Genomic DNA, 19,238 nt, shown 5'->3' with positions numbered 1-19,238 from the left:
TCTTGCTTCCTGTTCTAGCTACCACTTGCTATACACAGCAATAAAGTAAATAAAAATAAAATAAAATAAATAAAATAAAAATAGCCACTGTGCCTCCCAATTACATTTCAGTTTACATAAAAGCTTATTCTTTTGTGCTCAAGCCTTTCTCCCTCCCTGTAATAATCCAGCCTCCTTCTGCCCATTTGAATCTTGCCTGTCACTAAAGGGCCACTTCTAGTTCTGCATCCTCCAGAAAGCCCACCCCAACCATATTACCAAGCCAAGTACTTCTGCTATTGTCTTTACCGTGCTGTGATGACTTATTTTAATTAAGTGATATTATTCATGAGATCACTGTTCTGTTGAGTTTAATCCTTCAGTAACTATTTTTCCTTAAATTTGTACATCCTTCGACTTCTTTTTCCAGCTTATTTTTAAATTTCTTTAAGTAATCTCTATACCTAATGTGGGGCTCAAACCCATGACCCCAAAATCAAGAGCCACATGCTCTACAGACTAAGCCAGCCAGGTACCCGCTTTATTTTCCCCCAGTTTTATTGAGATATAATTGACATGACATTTTAGTTTCAGGTGTACAGCATAATGACTTATGTAGATGTTGTGAAATGATCACCACAGTAAGTGTAGTTAATATCTATCATCACACTTAGTCACAGATTTTTTTTTTCTTGTGATAGGAGGTTTGCACCTTTTGACCACCTTCACCCATTTCACCCATATCTCACCCCCTGCCTCTGGCAACCACTCATCTGTTCTCCATACATTCTTCAACTTCTAATTCTTTTACTCCTCTCCTTCCCCGAGAACTCACTCACAAATAGCTGCCTGGCCTGAATTCCCAGACTTCATCACTGCCACGTCTCAGGCCCACGCTGTGCCTGTGGATCCCCTGCTTTGGTCACCTCCAGAATGTGCTTAGACTGCTCGCTGTCACAGAATCTTCAGACATTTCAAGACAGTTAACAATGAAAGGCATTTTGAAAGCTCCATTGTTTTTGATGCTCTGACTCAAGCTTTCCCCTCTGTGCTGCGCTGGCTCCTACACCCGGGTTTCATGTGCAGACATCTCAAGGGCTGTCGGTAAACTCCTGAATGAGCTGACTCCACAAAAGTGCTTGCATTACCTCAAACTACACAGCAGTCAACGTTCAGAGAAGGAGTCCTGCGGCTGAAAGTGCCAGCCCACCTCTCATGGTGCCAGAAGTTAAAGAACTTCTGAAAAAAAGCAAAAAAAAAAAAAAAAAAACCTTAGTGTCATTTCCACTTACTTGGGCCTGTTGTTGGTTTTCAGATATTTTTATAACAGGGAGAAAGGCTCTGAACTTTAATTGGTGTGGGGGGGGGAGCTCAATTTCCCCATGCGCCTCATCATTTCTCTTCTCTCTCCAAGTGATCACTCTGGGCTTCTCATCCAATCAAATGGCTCCACCTACCACACCCCAAACTCTATCTCTGGCCCCAATTTCTCTTCCTTGCTTCTCTTCCTGGCTGCCCACAGCGTGACTCTCCTTGGAAATGCATTGGCTCCTCAGACCCCAGATATTCAAAGCGGAGTTAATAATCCCTCCTTCTTCCTACCTGCTTCTTGTCTTAGGTTACCTGTCTGTTTTCTTGCACGGTGCTCAAACCAGACCAGGAACTTGATGTTGGCTTCAACTCTTTCAATTCTCTCCATGGTAACAGTGCTACTCTGAATGCCTTCTTCAAGGTCCATCCGTCCACTCCCCACTCACAGAAGGGCTGGTGGTTGGTACATCCAGACTCCTTTTACTCCAGCTCGTCTTGACGTTGCTGCCGGTGATGCCTCTAAAACACAGATTTGACCTAATTATTTCCCTGCTTTAAAACATTGAATGGGCTCCCACTGCCTGCAGAATACATCCCAAATTCTCAGCAGGGCCTACAGGGCCCCCCACAGCCTGATTCTTGGCCACATTTCTGGCATTCCTTCTCCAATTCCTCCCCCCAAGTCACCCCAAGCTCCAGGAATGAACTAATTGTTTCCTGAAAATCCCACCGAATTTCCCAATCCCACGTTTTTGCGATGCTGTTCTCTCCACATGTCATACCTAGCCCTTTTCTTTTGCATTTCTACATTTCTTCTACATTTATCAGTTTGTTCTTTCAGAAGTAATTACAGCAATGATCACTCTATGATAAGCAGGGCACGAAACTACTCTTAAATATGTAACAGGCAACCCCTGCCCTCAAGGAGGGGCAGAGTGGTAAAGCCAGACTGATAAACAGTAGATTTTATAATCACACAAGATGATAAATGCTATGAGGCCCAGTCTCTCTTACTTGATGAACCTTCTCTAACTCTCTTAGGTACAGTTGGTGACCTTTTTTCCCTTAATGTTTATTTATTTTGAGAGAGAGACAGAGACAGAGCAGGAGACACAGAAGAGCATAGAGAGAGAGGGAGACACAGAATCTGAAGCAGGCTCCAGGCTTCAACCTCTCAGCACAGAGCCTGATGTGGGGCTCGAACTCACAGAGTGCGAGGTTATGATCAGAACCAAAGTCAGACGCTTAACAGACTGAGCCACCCAGGCGCCCTGAAATGGTGACCTTCTTGTCTATATCCCCCCAGGGAGAGTTGGTCATGCTCTCATCAGTGCTTCTCTCAAGTAGATTTGATCACCCTTTTTTTGACTTTACTGGTCCTTATTTCCCTTGCACCTGATATATCCTATACGCCTGGCACATGTTTTAGAAGCAGGTGGCAGTCCTCAGGGATACTGAGCTCTGAGCCTACCTGTGTTCCTCCATTGAATTCAGTCTAAATGGCGATAAGCACCGGGACGAGTGGCAGTAGAAATCACTATCCTGAGCCCTCATACAAATCTAGAATAAACATTACTTCTCTAGTAAACTTTCTAAAAGCAGTTTTTATCATGACTTTTCTCCAGAAAGAAGACAACAGATAAGATACCAAGTTGCTCATTCCTCTATTTACAGCCTGATGGTGGGGAGAGAAGGTTGCTCAGAATTGGCACAGAGGGTCCAAATTCATTCCATCAATTGATTCACTTACTTAACGAGACCCTATTTTGAAACACAAATGTTCCTTGGGGAATGAAGCCTATCAGCCCCTTAGACTTGGGGTACAGTGTTTTAACCAAGTAATTTGAAGCAGGTATGGACTACTAAGTACTTGGTGACTATGGCTTAAATATGCATAGGACAAAGTAAGCTGAAGGTTTTCCAATTCTGAGAAATTGGAAACTTTACATGAAGTGCATTTTTAAAAGGAATAATTTTAGGACAAAGTGCAGTTTTAAGGAAACAGCCTTGTTCTGGATATGGCTATACCCATATATAGTGTATGTGGAAGACACTGAACAATTAGGATCGTGCCCATGAGGGATGACAAGCCTGTAAAAAAGGCAGGTAGGAGCAGGCAAAAGAGCTTCCTTCCTTCCTTCCTTCCTTCCTTCCTTCCTTCCTCACTTTCCTTTTAATTAATTAATTACTTCATTGATTTCTGTTTAGGATTATGATGATACACCTTCTTTACAAGCCATTTGTAAATCATTTGGGTTTGTCACAGCCTGGATGATATGATCAAATTCAAATTCATTCAGGTTTTCATCTTCTTCACTTGGCCCACATCCTCACCTTAGATCAAACATCACCCTCGCTCTGATTTACCATACCTGCCCCTGCTTCCATTTCTGGGTTCCCTGGCTTACTAGAGGCTAGAGTGTCACTTTTCTCAAACCTATCTATCCTCCATTCATTTCTTCATCCAATAAATATCTCCCCTGGAGCCACATTCATGGGACCATGCTGGAAGGGGGCACAAACACCAGTAAACACCACGATGGGCTTAACACCAGCCTTGCTCTTATTTGGGTACCGTTTCCTCCATTAAGATGTCATTAATAGTCTGCCCAACACTTTGTGAGCAAAAATGCAAATCAACCAACAGCTCAGGATATTTAAAACCCAGTCACTCTGGAAAATGTGGTTTAATATTCCCATTACTTGTACCCTACCGCCATACTGTTTCAACTGTAAGGAATGAAGGCAAGAAGCGTTTTCCTTAGACTGGAAGGAGTTTATAAGACTGGATCTGAGGTGGCAGAGGGGCAGAGGCACCGAGGATGAGAAGTCACAGGAGGAGAAAGGGTGAAACTTGACAGCCCACAGTAACTCTTTCTCACACTAATGACCCCAATCCAGAAACCTATTCTGGTAAACCCTCGGTGAGTTTTGTTTGGTTTTATTTTAAGTTGAGTTTATAGACATTACTTTCATAACTAAAGTGATATAAATAACCTTGGAGGGGGTTCAGAGAAGAAACACTGTGAGAACCACCATGACTAAAGTGTGGGCAAAGATACCTATTAATAGACAAGGACATTGAAATCACTTACTGAGGGAGAGCAGGTTTAAGAAGATCAACCCAAATGCTATATTTAGTGGATAAAAGTTGAGAAGAGGAATAAACCAGTAAGGAAAAAAAAAATATTCTTTGAGCCACTTCATTTTAGAATCTCTATTTTTATTTTCTTAAGTTTATTTATTTATCTTGAGACTAAAAGAGAACATGAGTGGGGGAGGGGCAGAGAGAGAGAGCATTCCAAGCAAGCTCAGCGCTGTCAGCACAGAGCCCGATGCAGGACTCAAACTCATGAACCGTGAGGTCATGACTGGAGCTGAAATCAAGAGTCTGACGCTTAACCAACTGAGCCACCCAGTCGTCCCTAGAATTTCTATTTTTAAAAGGCATGATAAATTTCTCATAATGTTGTTAAACTGAAGTTGGGAAATGAAGGGTTCCTAATACTGTCTGTAGGATGTGGCTTAGACATAAAAAGTAGGTAGGAGCCTCTGCATGGAGAGCAGTGGAAGATTTTTAAAATAACATAAAGTGTACTTAATGCCGCTGAACTGTACACCTAAAAATGATCAAAATGGTAATATATTTATATTATTATATTTTAATCACACACACAAGTCCATGTAAGAAAACTAGAGTTACTATATTTTCAATTGCTAAATAATGTCACTTTTTAGGAAAATTCATATCATCACAGCCCCCAAATACACTAACTTGCCTGCTTTTCTAAGACTCAGGTGAATCCTTAGTTTTCTGCGAAAGGAAAGAACTCTTAAAAGGAGAAATGGATGCTGTTAGAGGACAGGCCTGGAACTTGAATCCAGATGCAGAGTGATGGGATGTAATGGACCATCGGGGCCTTCTCGTCTGTGTGTGTGTAGAATTCCAGGTAAGGCTAGGGAGCCGCACACCAGTAAAGCCGGTTGGGTGGGACAATGTTTCTTTACATGAGGCAAAAACGACCCAAAGAACGGAGTCCATAAATATGAATTCTTGGGGCTTCTTCCTTCCTTCCCAATGTTTCCCTTTCGAGGTCCTCTAACTCCCAAAGTTAAATCTTCTTCCCAGCTTCATTCACGGAAGCGTCGGTGGGCAACTAACTAGTGAACTGAAATGGCGGGGGGCTACACAGTTCCTTCCCTTGATGATCTGAAGAGGTCGAAGAAACACTGTCTTGATTGCTCTGCTCTGCTTGAAAATAGACATCTCTACCAGTTTCAGCCTTCTAGAAAAACAAAAAAAATTTAGATCAAAGCGATTCATAATGATGTCTAAGAAACATGAAAGAGTTCTCTCAAAAGAAAATACATCTAAAAATCTAAACATTTTCAGAGGTCTAAAAACTAGTGGCTACCACTTTCTTTTGGTAGTTCCCTTGCGTTATTTTCATGGGGATCATATCTGTGTGTTGGCTCTAAGTAAACGTTTGTATTTTCCTAGGCTCTCACTCGGCATGGATAGCTGGGCCAAAGAGTTGTGGATCATTCCTGGTGCTGCCTGAGTGCTGTGTTTCACAACAGAAATTTCAGAGCCTGATCTGTTTTGGAGATTATTTTCAGGGCCAGCAGGTCACTTCAAAACGCAAAAGTGAGACTGATCATGCCTTCCCATCTGTCATTAGAGCAGACACCCTGCAGTGAATTAAAGAAAAAGGTCTTTTTGCCTTGGGGGGGATAAGATCAAAAGTCACCCCTATGGCAATTTGAGAGCTGATAATGAGAACCTTATTTCGGTAAAAGGCATAGACTCTTGAAATTAAGCTTGGAGCTGAAAGGAGAAAGTCATTAATTTCTTTAACCCACTGTATCTAAAGACCAGAACCCAGCTCAACACCTAGAATAAAAGTGTCCAAAATTTGCATCCAGGGGTGGTGTTCCTGTATAAGAAATTCTACTTGAAAGGGCAGAAACATGCCTCTTCCTATTTTCACACCCATATGTTCCACCCAGAAACCCATTACGAGGGTAGAGAGCCAAGGAGAGGTAGAGGGAAAGCAAAACTCAAAGGGACTGAAGACTCGCTGAGCGCTCAGTTTCCTCCACTAATGAAAAAAAAAATCTGCCTTTGGTCTCTTGTCTATGAGATTAAAAAGAACCCATCCCAGAAACTAAGAGGACCTTGACCCATGATACCTTGAAATCTAGCTCCAGCCTCCTTTTGCAAACTAATAAATGCTTTAAAAAAATCTTACAGTGGTGGCAGGTTTAAAAAAGTGATATGGATACATACACTTTATTTTTTCTTTTAGAAAAAGGAGATGCTTTGTGATGATGTCTCCCACCGAAAAAGTATAGTCTCATTCAGGTTTATAAAGGAAGGAAGTTCTGACACAATGGACATTATCCTGTATTGAATAAGTCAGTCACAGAAGGACACTGTGTGACTCTACGTGTAGTACCTAGAATAACCAATTCATAGACACAGAGAGTAGAACAGTGAGATTGCCAGAGGCTACGGGAGAGGGGATGGGAGTTACTGTTTAATAACTAACGTACAGAGTCTCAGTTTGGGAAGATGAAAAAAACAGTTCTGGAAATGGGTGGTGGGAGGATGGCACAACAATGTGACTGTACTAAATGCCACAGGATGTACACTTAAAAATGGTTCAAATAATAAAATTTTTTAAGTTCATTTATGTATTTTGAGAGAGAGCAAGTGAGAGTGGGGGATGGGCAGAGAGAAAGGAGAGAGGGCGAGAGGATCCCAAGCAGGCTCCACGTGCTATCAGCACAGAGCCCAATGCGGGGTTTGAACCCACAAACAGCGAGATCATGACCTGAGCTGAAATCAAGAGTTGGACGTTTAATGGACTGAGCCACCCAGGCCCCCCTCAGATGATAAATCTGATGATATGTATTATTTTACCACAACTTAAAACATTAAAAAAAAAAAGGGTAGGTCCTCATCTGGTGACAGTTTTGCATGCTGGCGCTTTTCTAGATGTTCTATCACGGTGTAATCTACGTCTGGTTCCCACGACACAGTGTGAGATTTATGAAGATGGTTTCGCTCATAGCAAATACCTTTTGAATCGCACGACTGGGAACATGACGGTGGCTTTCTCAATCGCACCTGCAGTTTGCAAGCCACCTCCCGCAGGTAGAGGCGCACAATTTATTTTTACTGTTGGCCTTGAGCAAGAGTTGATTCAATGCTGGATAACATAACTTCTTGGAAGATGTTGCTTTCCTCCTACTTTCCTACCCTCTTCCCTCCCTCATGAGCACCACATAAAAAGTGACAGTTTGTTATCTTTTTTTTCCCTTCTCTTTTAAGTGTTAGCATTCAAGTTGGATGGGAACTTCATTCTCTGAATGCAAACAGGACACATTCGACTCTGGGAACATCCCTCGTTCCGAGCTAGGCAGCACCCCACGAAGGAGCTGGTATCTTAACCAGCCACAGAATCAGGGGCTAAGGTGTAAAGGGACGTTACCTGTATATCTTTCCCCTAACATGGTTGCTTCTTTAGGAGGTGAGGAGTCGGGGGGCGTGCTGGGAAATAAAGTCTTCTGGTCCCCAGGTTCCTCTTTCTATTTCTATAATTTTCACTTCCCCTCCTATCAGAAATCCCCACATGGTGGTGCTTTCTCCTCTCCCTTCCTCGTCATTTCCATTTCTCCCCTGACACCTCTCTTGGGCTTGTCCCCAGCTCCCTACCACCGCTACCTTCTCCATCTTCACATCCTGGGGTCCACTCTCCCCAAAGTACTGGCAGCCCACTCCCATACCAAACCAAACACACCTCTCTTCTTTCCAGGGCACCCTTCATACTTGCAACCTGGGCTGGTCGCTCCTGGTGCTTCCTCCCAGCACAGACAATGCGTCAGGGAGTCACATCTGCCTTCCGTGTGCTTCCATTTGCTAGCGTGTGCCAGGCGTCCAGGCTGAAAGGGAGAAAATCCGCCCTGTGCATGTGAAATTGTCTGCCACTCTCGGGCGAGGCAAAGAGGAGCTTCACAGGGAAGGGTTTACCTCCCACCGTTTCTTAGAGCCACGAGTCCCCATGTCACCTCCATGGTGTCTTCTGGAAAAAGAGAAATGAGTTTCACCTCTGAAAACTAAAATTTCATCAGAGCCTTTGCTACCTGTCAGAAGTTCCAACCCTGTATAAATGTCTAAGCTCTGTGTCAGCTGATCGTGTTTAAAGGATTCTGACTTGGCAGTGAGAATCCTTTCCATATCTTTCCATTTTAGAAGGCTGGCATGGCTCACCCTTGTTCATTCATATCCTACTATTCTGGAATGAGTACAATTGCCTGGACGTGCTAAACCAAAGCGTATTTCTGAACTTTGTCCAAAAAAAAAAAAAAAAAAGGTTTGCCCTTTGAGTGGTTTTAAATCTCAGTCCACAAACTCATTTTTGTAAGAAATACACTTCAGTCTATTTTGTTTTCTATATCAACTTGTTTTCCATTTTAAGGCCCCATTCTGCAAGATAAGGGATTGAATCTCAGCTCTTTTTGAGGCTCTCTCCTGTTTCCCAAGATTATGCCACAGCCCTGGGGTCTACACAGTATCAAGGGCTTACGCATCTGATCTTCTGTTCATAAATGTCACCTGCTACAAAGATGTCCACTCAGGTCCAAGGGCTCCCGGCAGCTTCCGTGCCATATTTGGAACATGGGAATCCTTGTCCATCTACGCACGTCAGAGCCACCCCTCTCCGAGACTTGCCTCCTCCTCAATGGTGCAACTAACAAGCAGTGTGTACATCCCTTCCATTCTTAGGACACTGAACATTTCCTCTCTTTCTTCTGCCCAGCCTGGAGGAGTTTCTTTCAAATAGCAGGGAAGCGGGTCAGGATGGCCGAGTGGTCTAAGGCGCCAGACTCAAGCTTCCGCTTCCCTCAAATAGCAGGGAAATCTTCCCTTTGTGTTTTTGGCGGAGTTTTGACTATGCCCCCTAATCCCCACCCCCGCTTGCCTTTAAACCAACAGTCTACCTACAATCAGGAATCCAGTACCCTCTCCAGGACTCAGGCCTTTGAATAAAAGCCAGGATTTCTGCTTTCCAGGGCTGCCACCAAAACAGCGAGCACAAGTCCCACCTGAAAAGATAGAGAGGACCTCAACTATAACTTCTGGTCACATTCTTGGCATCAGTTTTTGAACACAAACAATGAATGTGATCAGACTTTAGATGTCTGACTGATTAAGTGAAACCCTTGTCTCCCCAAAGTAGTTGTCCAGTCTTTATATAACCTTGTATATGTAGAGTAAAAAGCTGCATGTCTCTAAAATTAGTTCAAGAGCTATGCAAATTCTCTCTTCTGGAGAAAATTAGCAAGACATTTCTAAGTTTATAGATAATATTTCCCCTTAGACTTTAGGGTCACTGAACAGGCTCAGTATCTTACCTACTAATTTTTCTAACTAAGAAAGTAAAACAAAAGTAATTGCAAACATCTAACAGCGTAGTAAGAGACCAGTTTTACTCAGTATGCATCTAGGAGAAACATGCCGCTTCCATCCCCTTCTAACTCAAAATCACTGAGTTTCATTCCAAACTCAAAATCATTCAAGCAGACTTTTAAGGATGGAACAGGGCTGTGGGTATGACAGCCTCTCGCATTTCATTTATCGGTTTATTCAACTTCTCTGTAGGCTGCTACTCTAGGAGCATTTAAAAATAATTTTGCTTTAAAGATAGTAATGCATATTCATCTATGAACTTACAGTTTATATAACACTCTATATCCATTATCTTTTTGGATCCTCGCAATCACTCTAAGTGCCTGTGCCACTTAATAGTAGCTGTAACTGACATGTGCCTACAGATAAGTATTGAGCCCAAGGGCTTACTTAACGAGGGGATTCCCAGCTAGCTCTCTGGAGATGTGCAAAAGATGCCTGCCACCTACGTGCTGGAATAACCACAACTCCTCCAACCTTTTTATTTTCATGGAAGCCTGTGAATTGTTTTATTTTCAGTGTACCATATGCTGAGAAATAGACTCAAGTGGCTCTGAAAATGTATTAAGGGTCATAAAATGGATCAGTGTGAAAAAGTCATAATGTATATATATACATATATAGTCTATATGTATTTTATATATAATTATAACATACACGATAATCCAAATTGTGACTAATAAAGGTATTCCTGTAATTTTTACAACTTAGAAGGTATTCAATATCTGAGAGAACAAACATGAGAAAAATGAGGCCTTTACAACCTTGGCTTTCTTTGGGAATTTCCTACCTTAGAGAAAAGATGAGGACAGAAAACATGAGGAATAGAGGCAGTTCCTGTCACAAAAATAAACAACACACACGCACACACAAATACCCAGACACTACTAAAAGGACTGTAAAAGTTCTTCCTATCCTTTTTCCCTCCAAAACTTAAATGACAGAGTTTTTCATTTGGCTACATTTAAAGGGCAAACTGATGCTATCGTTTGAGAAGCTACTCAATTAAGAAACTATTACCATTAAAATCGTCTTTTTCCTCATCCCCACCGTCCCCTCCATGCCATCCAACCAGTCATCAAGTCGTCTCTATTCAACCTGTAAAATATGTTCCAAATCTGTCCACTTCTCACCTTCCTTGCCCTGACCCAAGCCCCCACCGCTTCCTCCGTAGATAATTACAAGAACCACACGCATCTCACCTCCCCCAGTCTTGCTGTCTCTCCACACACCACGCAGATATTTCCCAAACTGGTTCCGCACCTGCAGAGTACACTAGACAGGCTGATGGACTATGGGAAGAAAATCATAGGACTTCTATTTATCTCATCCTTTAAAATGGCTGTTTTTCTGTATTTTATAATGTGCATAATATTTTGTAATAATAAGCATCACCTCACAGACTCTCTGGGCTTTCCTGTGTTCATCTGCCTTGCTCCAGAACACCTTATCTTTTTTTTTTTTAAATATTTTATTTATTTTTGAGAGAGAGATAGAGACAGCATGAGCAGGGGAGGATCAGAGAGAGAAGGAGGCACAGAATCTGAAACGGGATCTAGGCTCTGAGCTGGCAGTCAGCACAGAGCCCGACGCGGGGCCCGAACCCACGAACTGCGAGATCACGACCTGAGCCGAAGTTGGACGCTCAACCGACTGAGCCACCCAGGCGCCCCCAGAACACCTTATCTTTAAGACTCGGTCCCAGTTAACCATCTGTTTTTCTTTGAAGACGTTTGAGATGTTTCTCCTGGACTCCCCAGCACCCTCTGAAAAGCTTTATTATAGCACTCAGTATGTACCTATTTCCACCTACTTCCATTTCTGTACCAAGACTGATTATCTTCACGACTTGGACCTTGTCATTCATTTTAGTGAATGGTATAAAGGAGGCATTTCATAAGTGACTGGAGATCTCTGGTGTTCAGAGAATGCATTTTGTAGAAAAAAGGTTCAGCTTGTTTAATTTTATAGTTCTCAAAAAGTTACAACTATCCCTTAGAACAAGGCAAACGCTCTGGGTATCTTCATAACAGTTTTTGAGAGATATTAAATGCTGATATCTTACCCTTCTTGAGCACTGGCGTGGTTAAAGGGGTGACAAGAGTGTTAACATTCTGCCTAGTTCTGCTTTTCTTCTTCTCCGTCTTAGAGAAACTAATATAAAAGAGACGGTGAGTAACTCAGGGACTGAGTGTAAGTCTGGGATAACAGCAGAGTATCTGGAAGTTACATACCCAAGGATAGAAGAAAGAGAAGAAAAAGGCAAGAAAAGACACACCTGATACTCTTTGTGGTAATTACAGAAAATGGAAAGATAAGAGAGTTAGAGAAATGCTTTCATTGGGACTTGGGACAAGATGAATTTAAAAGGGGGCAAGTAATTGGTTTTTTGTTAGAACAGCAACCTCATACAGGTCATTTATACTACTTCCTCTTCCTCCCTGAATGACTTTATCCCAAAATCAGTTTAGTTGATCCATACAGTATCTACCAGATTCTACACACAGGAGATTCTTAATCTTAGTCCCTGGGCTGTTTAGCTTTTAAGCTTGGATCCTAATAAGGGTTCGACTTGCTAACTTCAGCACGAAGGACTGCTGTGGAACAGTTACCATACTTGGGCAGAGAAGCCTCCGGAGGGAAGGGGGAGGGGCACTTGCTTCAGCACAGCAGTTTTAGAACCACAAGGAGAGCACTGCAAAGGGAAAGGCTCTTTCTACCTTCCTCAAAATAAATCCTAAAACTGTGTAAAAGACACTTAACACGCATATTTGAGTTGCTGGAGTTAGTGACTCAAATATAATAAAGACCCAGGATATCAATTCAATCTGATGGGTTTATGCGGCTGCTGTTTTAAATAACCTAAGACACTTGGTGTCCTCAAGAAAAGATCATAGAAACATGTGCAGTATGTTTCAGTAATAGCAGAATAAATGTCATTTCCCTTTTCATTGACAAGGAGTTATGAATGTTGACCTACAGACAGTCTCCAAACAAGTTGCATTCCAGTAGCTCATTTCTAAGTCAGTTGTTAGGCACTTGGAACATAGTTTCCCATAGAAACAATTTTAGATNGAGCAGGGGAGGGGCAGAGAGAGAAGGAGACACAGAATCCAAAGCAGAATCTGAGCATTCAGCACAGAGCCCAACGTGGGGCTCAAACCCCTGAATCATGAGATCATGAACTGAGCTGAAGTCAGATGCTCAACCAACTGGGTCACCCAGGCACCCCAACAATGCTTTTTTTCCCTTTTTTTTTTTTTATTATTAAGAAAATGTTTCCTGGCGCGCCTTGGTGGCTCAGTGGATTAAGCATCCGACTTTACCTCAGGTAAACTCACAGTCTGTGAGTCTGAGCCCCACATCAGGCTCTGTGCTGACAGCCTGGAACCTGGAGCTGGTTCGGATTCTGTGTCTCCCTTCCTCCCTGTCCCTCTCCCGCTTGTGCCCTGTCTCTCTGTCTCTCAAAAATGAATATTAAAAATTTAAAAAACAAAGAACGAAAACGTTTCCTGACTTCCTAGTTGGGATTCCTGTAACTCATCTTCCCTTGTCCTAGAAAGAGTGGAGAATGCCCTAAATGTACAGGCTGGTTGGGAAGAGGTGGTGGTATGAAGGGGGAGAGGGAAGGGGGAAAGCAGCAACAGCCAGAGGATGGTGTGAGGTGAGGTGCAGTCCAGCCCTGGAAGGCAATGCCCCCATGACAGTGACCTCTGTCATTATATTTGAATCGAGGAGTATGTTATTTTCTCCCAGCAAGAACATCCCAAATGTTCAAGATGATAGAACTGCCTTCTATTGAGCACGTACTCCATGCTATAGCACAGTGTTAATTTCTGTGTCTACATTATTTCACATAATTCTACAAACTCAATATCTGTGAGACCAATTATTTTATCTAAGAATATTTTATTTAATAAAGAGGGCACAAGGGCTTATGGATATTAAGTAACTCCCTAAATTCATTCAGTTAGAGCCAGCACTTGAATCCAAGCATCTCTGACTCCAAATTGACCCAACCAATAGACTAAAAAAATATGAAGTGCTTCCTAGGAGGATGATGTAAGGAGGTGTGTGCTGGAAATTTAGGGATACAAGTAGACAACCAACTATGAACATTTAAATAACTTCACAGAGCAAGAGAAGGCCAGTGCCACAGGAACACACATACTTTAATGCATTAAAGGCTCTGAGAGGTCACTGTGAGCTGGCAGTCTCAAGGCTCATGAAGGATGCGGGACCTTGAAGAAGTGGGTTTAGACAGAGGGCATGCCTGATGAAGGGCTGAGATGAGCAAAGTTTGCATACTAATGATTGAGACAAAATGAGCTCGATTTGCTTTCTGTTACAGAGAAGTGGAAAATAAGATTAGAAAAGCTGGGGTCAGTCAGTGCAAAGACTTCTAGGATTTCTCTGTTATAATTTAACGTTTTGAACAAGTAATATATATAGCTCATAAGTAAATTTATAAAAAGGAACAGAGGAAAAATCTCTACCTCTCAAGAAAATAACCATAAATTTCCTGTGAATCCTTTCAGATATTTTCATGCATATACAAGTAATTATAAATATATATTGTTTCCCGTTAAAAGGTAGCATATGAGCAGTAAACTTTGATTAGCAATTACATATATTTACATACATATATTCTTACTTTTTAGAATGATTGTTTACTTATTACAGTATAACGGTATTTCCCAGTGTGGATTTATTAAACGTATATCAAGAACTGGGATCCAGAATGGGGACAGTGATATCCAGAGGTGGACTAACCCAGAGTCAACTTTATATATATGGACCTAAACTCCAAAAGAGTGGCTTTAGGCTGGCGAGGTGGGCACTCCTCTTCAGAGTTAACACCTCGTACACTCCTCTCCTTGGCTTTCTTCATAGTTTTCTATTTACCTGTTTGTGTTTACTCCAATCACTTGACTTCTTTGAGTCAAAGAATATAGAATTCATTTATCCTTATATCATCAATATGTACTATAATGCCTGGCAAATAAGAGACCTTAAAATAAGTGTTCAAATGAGTTAATGAGTAGAAAAAAGGTATGCTGAATGAATGTGAAAAAACATGTTCAAGGAATGACTTGAACACCTTAGCTAAACCCTGGGGTATCAGAATATAAGGACACGGAATGGTATCTTATTCTTCCTGGTAATACCATTTGAAGAAACACTGGACAGATGTATTAGGAAAGATCAGGCAGTGGAGAGAAGGACAGAAGAGATTAAGGAGGAGGGGAAGAGGAAACATAAAGCAAGGTCTCTGAACAACCAGGAAGAAGTTGGATCAAGGGCAACAGCAGAGAGGTTGGCCTAAACAGGAAGTACGGGTGTGAGAATAACTGCAGGTAGGATGGTTAGAGAGCTGAAATTATGCTTGAAGGGCTCAAATTTTTTTAAAAAAAAATTATTTTTTTAAATAGAGAAAATTGAGGAAAGTAAGGTTGAGCAGAGGGGCCTGGGTGGTAAATGTTAGAAATACGTGTAGGGATTGCGAGGAAAAGCTGACTAAAAGTTAACAGCTGCCTTCTGGAATAAGGCTAATTATAACTTCAAGTAAAAGCATTGATAAGCAATGCTCAGAGTCCATTGGGGGCAGGAGATTATGAAGTTGCAATCTTTTGTGTCACATTGTATGTGAGGTGCTTTGGGCCTAACAGAAATGAAAAACCAACATGCTCTCACGGAGCTTTTTGTTGAGTGCAGAGGCCATCTGACCCTTCAAAATAGATTTGTTTCCAACATTACCACCTTACTTTTAAAATGATTTTATTATAACATTGCAATATAACATGGCTGTCACTGCTTCAATTCTGTTCATATATAAGAAAAGTTAAGCAATCTTTTAGAAACTTTCAGCTATGGTTATGCAAAATAATTTTGATATCTAGGTACTTTATTTCCTGAGGCTGTGCTACGCCGAATGCTGACATGGTTCCAGAAAAAGAAGTTATCTTTCCGGATCCATTAAGGGAGTCGTTATTACTAAAGTACATTTTTATCTGTTCAAACAAACAAGCAAACAAACAGGCCATTTCAATCCCTGTAGATACAAATCGATTTTATTAGGGTACTTAAATGCAAAATATTTGTTCCAGGTGACCTAATAATCAAACCAAATCTGCTCCGACAGAAACTTGCTAACCAAGTTAAACTCAGTCAGGTGTAGGGCCCCAGAGCTCACATAAGACAGGAAACACATGTAAGCAAGAAGTACATTTACTTAAACACAGTAACAACCACAACTGGACAGAAAAAAAACTACACATCTGTTCAATTTAAATGTGTAAAAAGTTCCCATAGTTACTTTTCAAAATGTTATGAGAAACATGATGCCTTCCAAGTTCAGGCTTGCAAAATAACTCACTCTTTCTGTATCAAATCCAGTCTCCAAACTGGTAAGTTACATTTTAGAAAGGTTGTTTAGAAAGCATTTAGGCTTTAACTTTTTAAAAGCCAATCTTAAAGACCTGTGAACAGTAATTACAAATTATCTCTTTTATTAATAGGTTCCAGCTAAAAGGCAGTATTTTTTACAAATCTGTTTTTGATAATAGATTCCCAGCTCATTTTATACAGATCTATTTAATAAAAAATTATGTGGAGCTCATTTCTAAAAACCCATGGAAAAAGCAGTTCAAAAAGTCCTCAAAACCATTACCCTTCCTCTTCTTTCTAGAAAATTCAGCTTTGCCTTATATTTCTTTCTTTTTAAAGAATCGGTTCTTCAAGGGGGAGAAGAAGGGGGGAAATGGTGGGGGAAAGGGAGAGAGGCAAACCATGAGAGACTCTTGAATGCTGACAAAAACTGAGGACTGATGGATGTGGGGGGGAGGGGGGAGGGGCATGGAGGAGGGCACTCGTGGGGATGAGCACTGGGTGTTATGTGGAAACTAATTTGACAATAAACTATTTGTAAAAAAAAAAAAAAAAGAATTGGTTCTTCATGAATAGGGACTTTTTCTTATTTGGTCAAGGAATTCATCCTCAGAACTCCCACAAATGTGCAAATAGATATGTTTGGAAATGTTCTTTGAAAATATTGTCTGAAAGAGTATGAAACTGAAAATAAACCAAATATCCATCCATTTTAGTATACCTTTATAAAAAATACTACACAGCAAGAAAAACAAACTTTTTGATCAAAACAAACTTCACAAACTTTTAAATGAAAAACAAAATAGTGTTGATCTATATGTACAGAATGATCTGATTTTTGTCTTTATTCTTGTTTAATTTTATACTTGACTATCTTTAGAGATCAGACAGTCCCAATGTTACCTAAATTGTTTCAGAGCAAATAGAATGAAGGAAAATATCCACATCTCTTTTAAGAAGCAAGTAAACATTGGTATCCAAATATGTAAAGATAGCACATAAAGAAAAAATTATGGATCAGTATCACACAAATATTTATGCAAAAATTCTAAATAAAGTGTAAGCGAATAGACTACCATTACATTAAGAAAGCAATTCACTATAACCAAGTTATGTTTTATGCCAGGAGTGTGTGAATATTTGAGCATTAGAAAATGTATTAATATCATTCACCTTATTAATAGCCTTAAAAAGAAACATTGCATGCTTATATCCATAGATAGGGGAAAAGCCTTTGACAAATTCAACAACCTTTCCTTATACAAATACTTGAGAAAATAGGACTAGATGAATACTTAACATTATAAATTATATATTCTAAAAAGACCAGCATTTTAATTAATATGGAAATACAAATGGCATCCCTAGTAAGGTCAGAAACAAAAAAAGATGCTATCTTCACCACAGTTTTATAAGTGGTATTAGCCAATGCAATTAGATAAACAAGTAGACACACAAGAATTAGGAAAGAAGAATCAAAACTATGTCTATCTAACGATGATATGACAGGATCCCTGGAAAACTTCAGAGAATTAATTATAAACAAATTCAAAAAAGGAAGCAAGACAGCAGGATGTAAAATTACAGTTGACCCTTGACAACATGGGTTTGACCTACATGGGTTCACTTATATGTGGATATTTTTCAATAAATACAGTACAGTACTATAAATGTATTTTCTCTTCCTTATGATATTCTTGGTAACATGTTCTTTTTCTCTAGCTTACTTTATTGAAAGAATGCAGTAAATAATACGTATGGCATATAAAATGTATTAATCGACTATTTATGTTATTGGTAAGTTTTCCAGGCAACAGGAGACCATTAGTGGTTAAGTTTTTGGGAGTCGAAGTTATACGTGGATTTTCAACTGTGTGGGGGATTGGCATCTCTAACCTCCACTATGTTCAAGGATCAACTGTAATACACAAAATCAAAGCTTTCAGATACATAAATAATAACCAGTTAGAAAATAAGATGGAAGAGGGGCGCCTGGGTGGGTCAGCTGGCTAAGTGGCCGACTTCAGTTCAGGTCATGATCTCACAGTTCATGGGCTGGAGCCCTGCATCAGGCTCTGTGCTGACAGCTCAGAGCCTGGAGTCTGTTTTGGATTCTGTGTTTCCCTCTCTCTGACGCTCTGCTGCTCATACTCTGTGTCTCTTTCTCTCTCAAAAATAAATAAACATTAAAAACATTAAAAAAAAAAAGAAGATGGAAGACTCTACAATGGCAACAGAAAGGATAAAATATTTGAGAACACACTTAAGAACTTCAACAAAGAGGGGCACTTGGGTGGCTTAGTCGGTTAAGCGTCCAACTTTCGCTTAGGTCATGATCTCGCGGTTTGTGGGTTTGAGCCCCACGTCAGGCTCTGTGCTGACTGCCAGCTCAGAGCCTGGAGCCTGTTTCAGTCTGTGACTCCCTCTCTCTCTGACCCTCCCCTGCTCACGCTGTCTCTCTCTCTCTCTCTCCTAGAAAAAAAAACAAAAAAAGAACTTCAACAAAGAGATAGAAAATATAAAAAAAACTAGTAAGGGCTGAAAAATAGAATAACTGAAGTCAAAAATACACTAAAGGGAGTCATCAGCAGATTAGAGGATACAGAACAGATCAGTGACCTGGAAGACAGGGTAATGGAAAGCAACCAAGCTGAAGAGCAAAAAGAAGAAAGAGTAGTAAAAAATGAGAATAGGTTAAGGGAACTCTGCAACATCATCAAGCATAATAACATGTGTGCATGATAGGGATCCTAGAAGAAGAAGAGAGGGGACAGAAAACGTTTCTGGAGAAATAATAGTTGAAAACTCTCCTAATCTGGGGAAGGAAACAGACACTTATATCCTGGAAGCACAGAGAGGCCCTAACAAGTTGAATTCAAGGAGGCCCACAAGACACATAATAATTAAAATAGCAAAAGTAATGATAAAGAAAGTATCTTAAAAGCAGCAAGAAAAGAAAAAAGAAAAAAGTTACATACAAGGGAAACCCCATAAGGCTATCAACTGATTTTTCAGCAAAAATCTCAGGCCAGAAAGGAGTGGCATGATATATTTAAAGTACCTAAAGAAAAAAACTACAACCCTA

Source organism: Crocuta crocuta, unplaced genomic scaffold (assembly GCF_008692635.1).
Source record: "Crocuta crocuta isolate KB4526 unplaced genomic scaffold, BGI_CrCroc_1.0 scaffold166, whole genome shotgun sequence".
NCBI lineage: Eukaryota > Metazoa > Chordata > Mammalia > Carnivora > Hyaenidae > Crocuta > Crocuta crocuta.
This window is presented reverse-complemented; position numbering follows the sequence as displayed.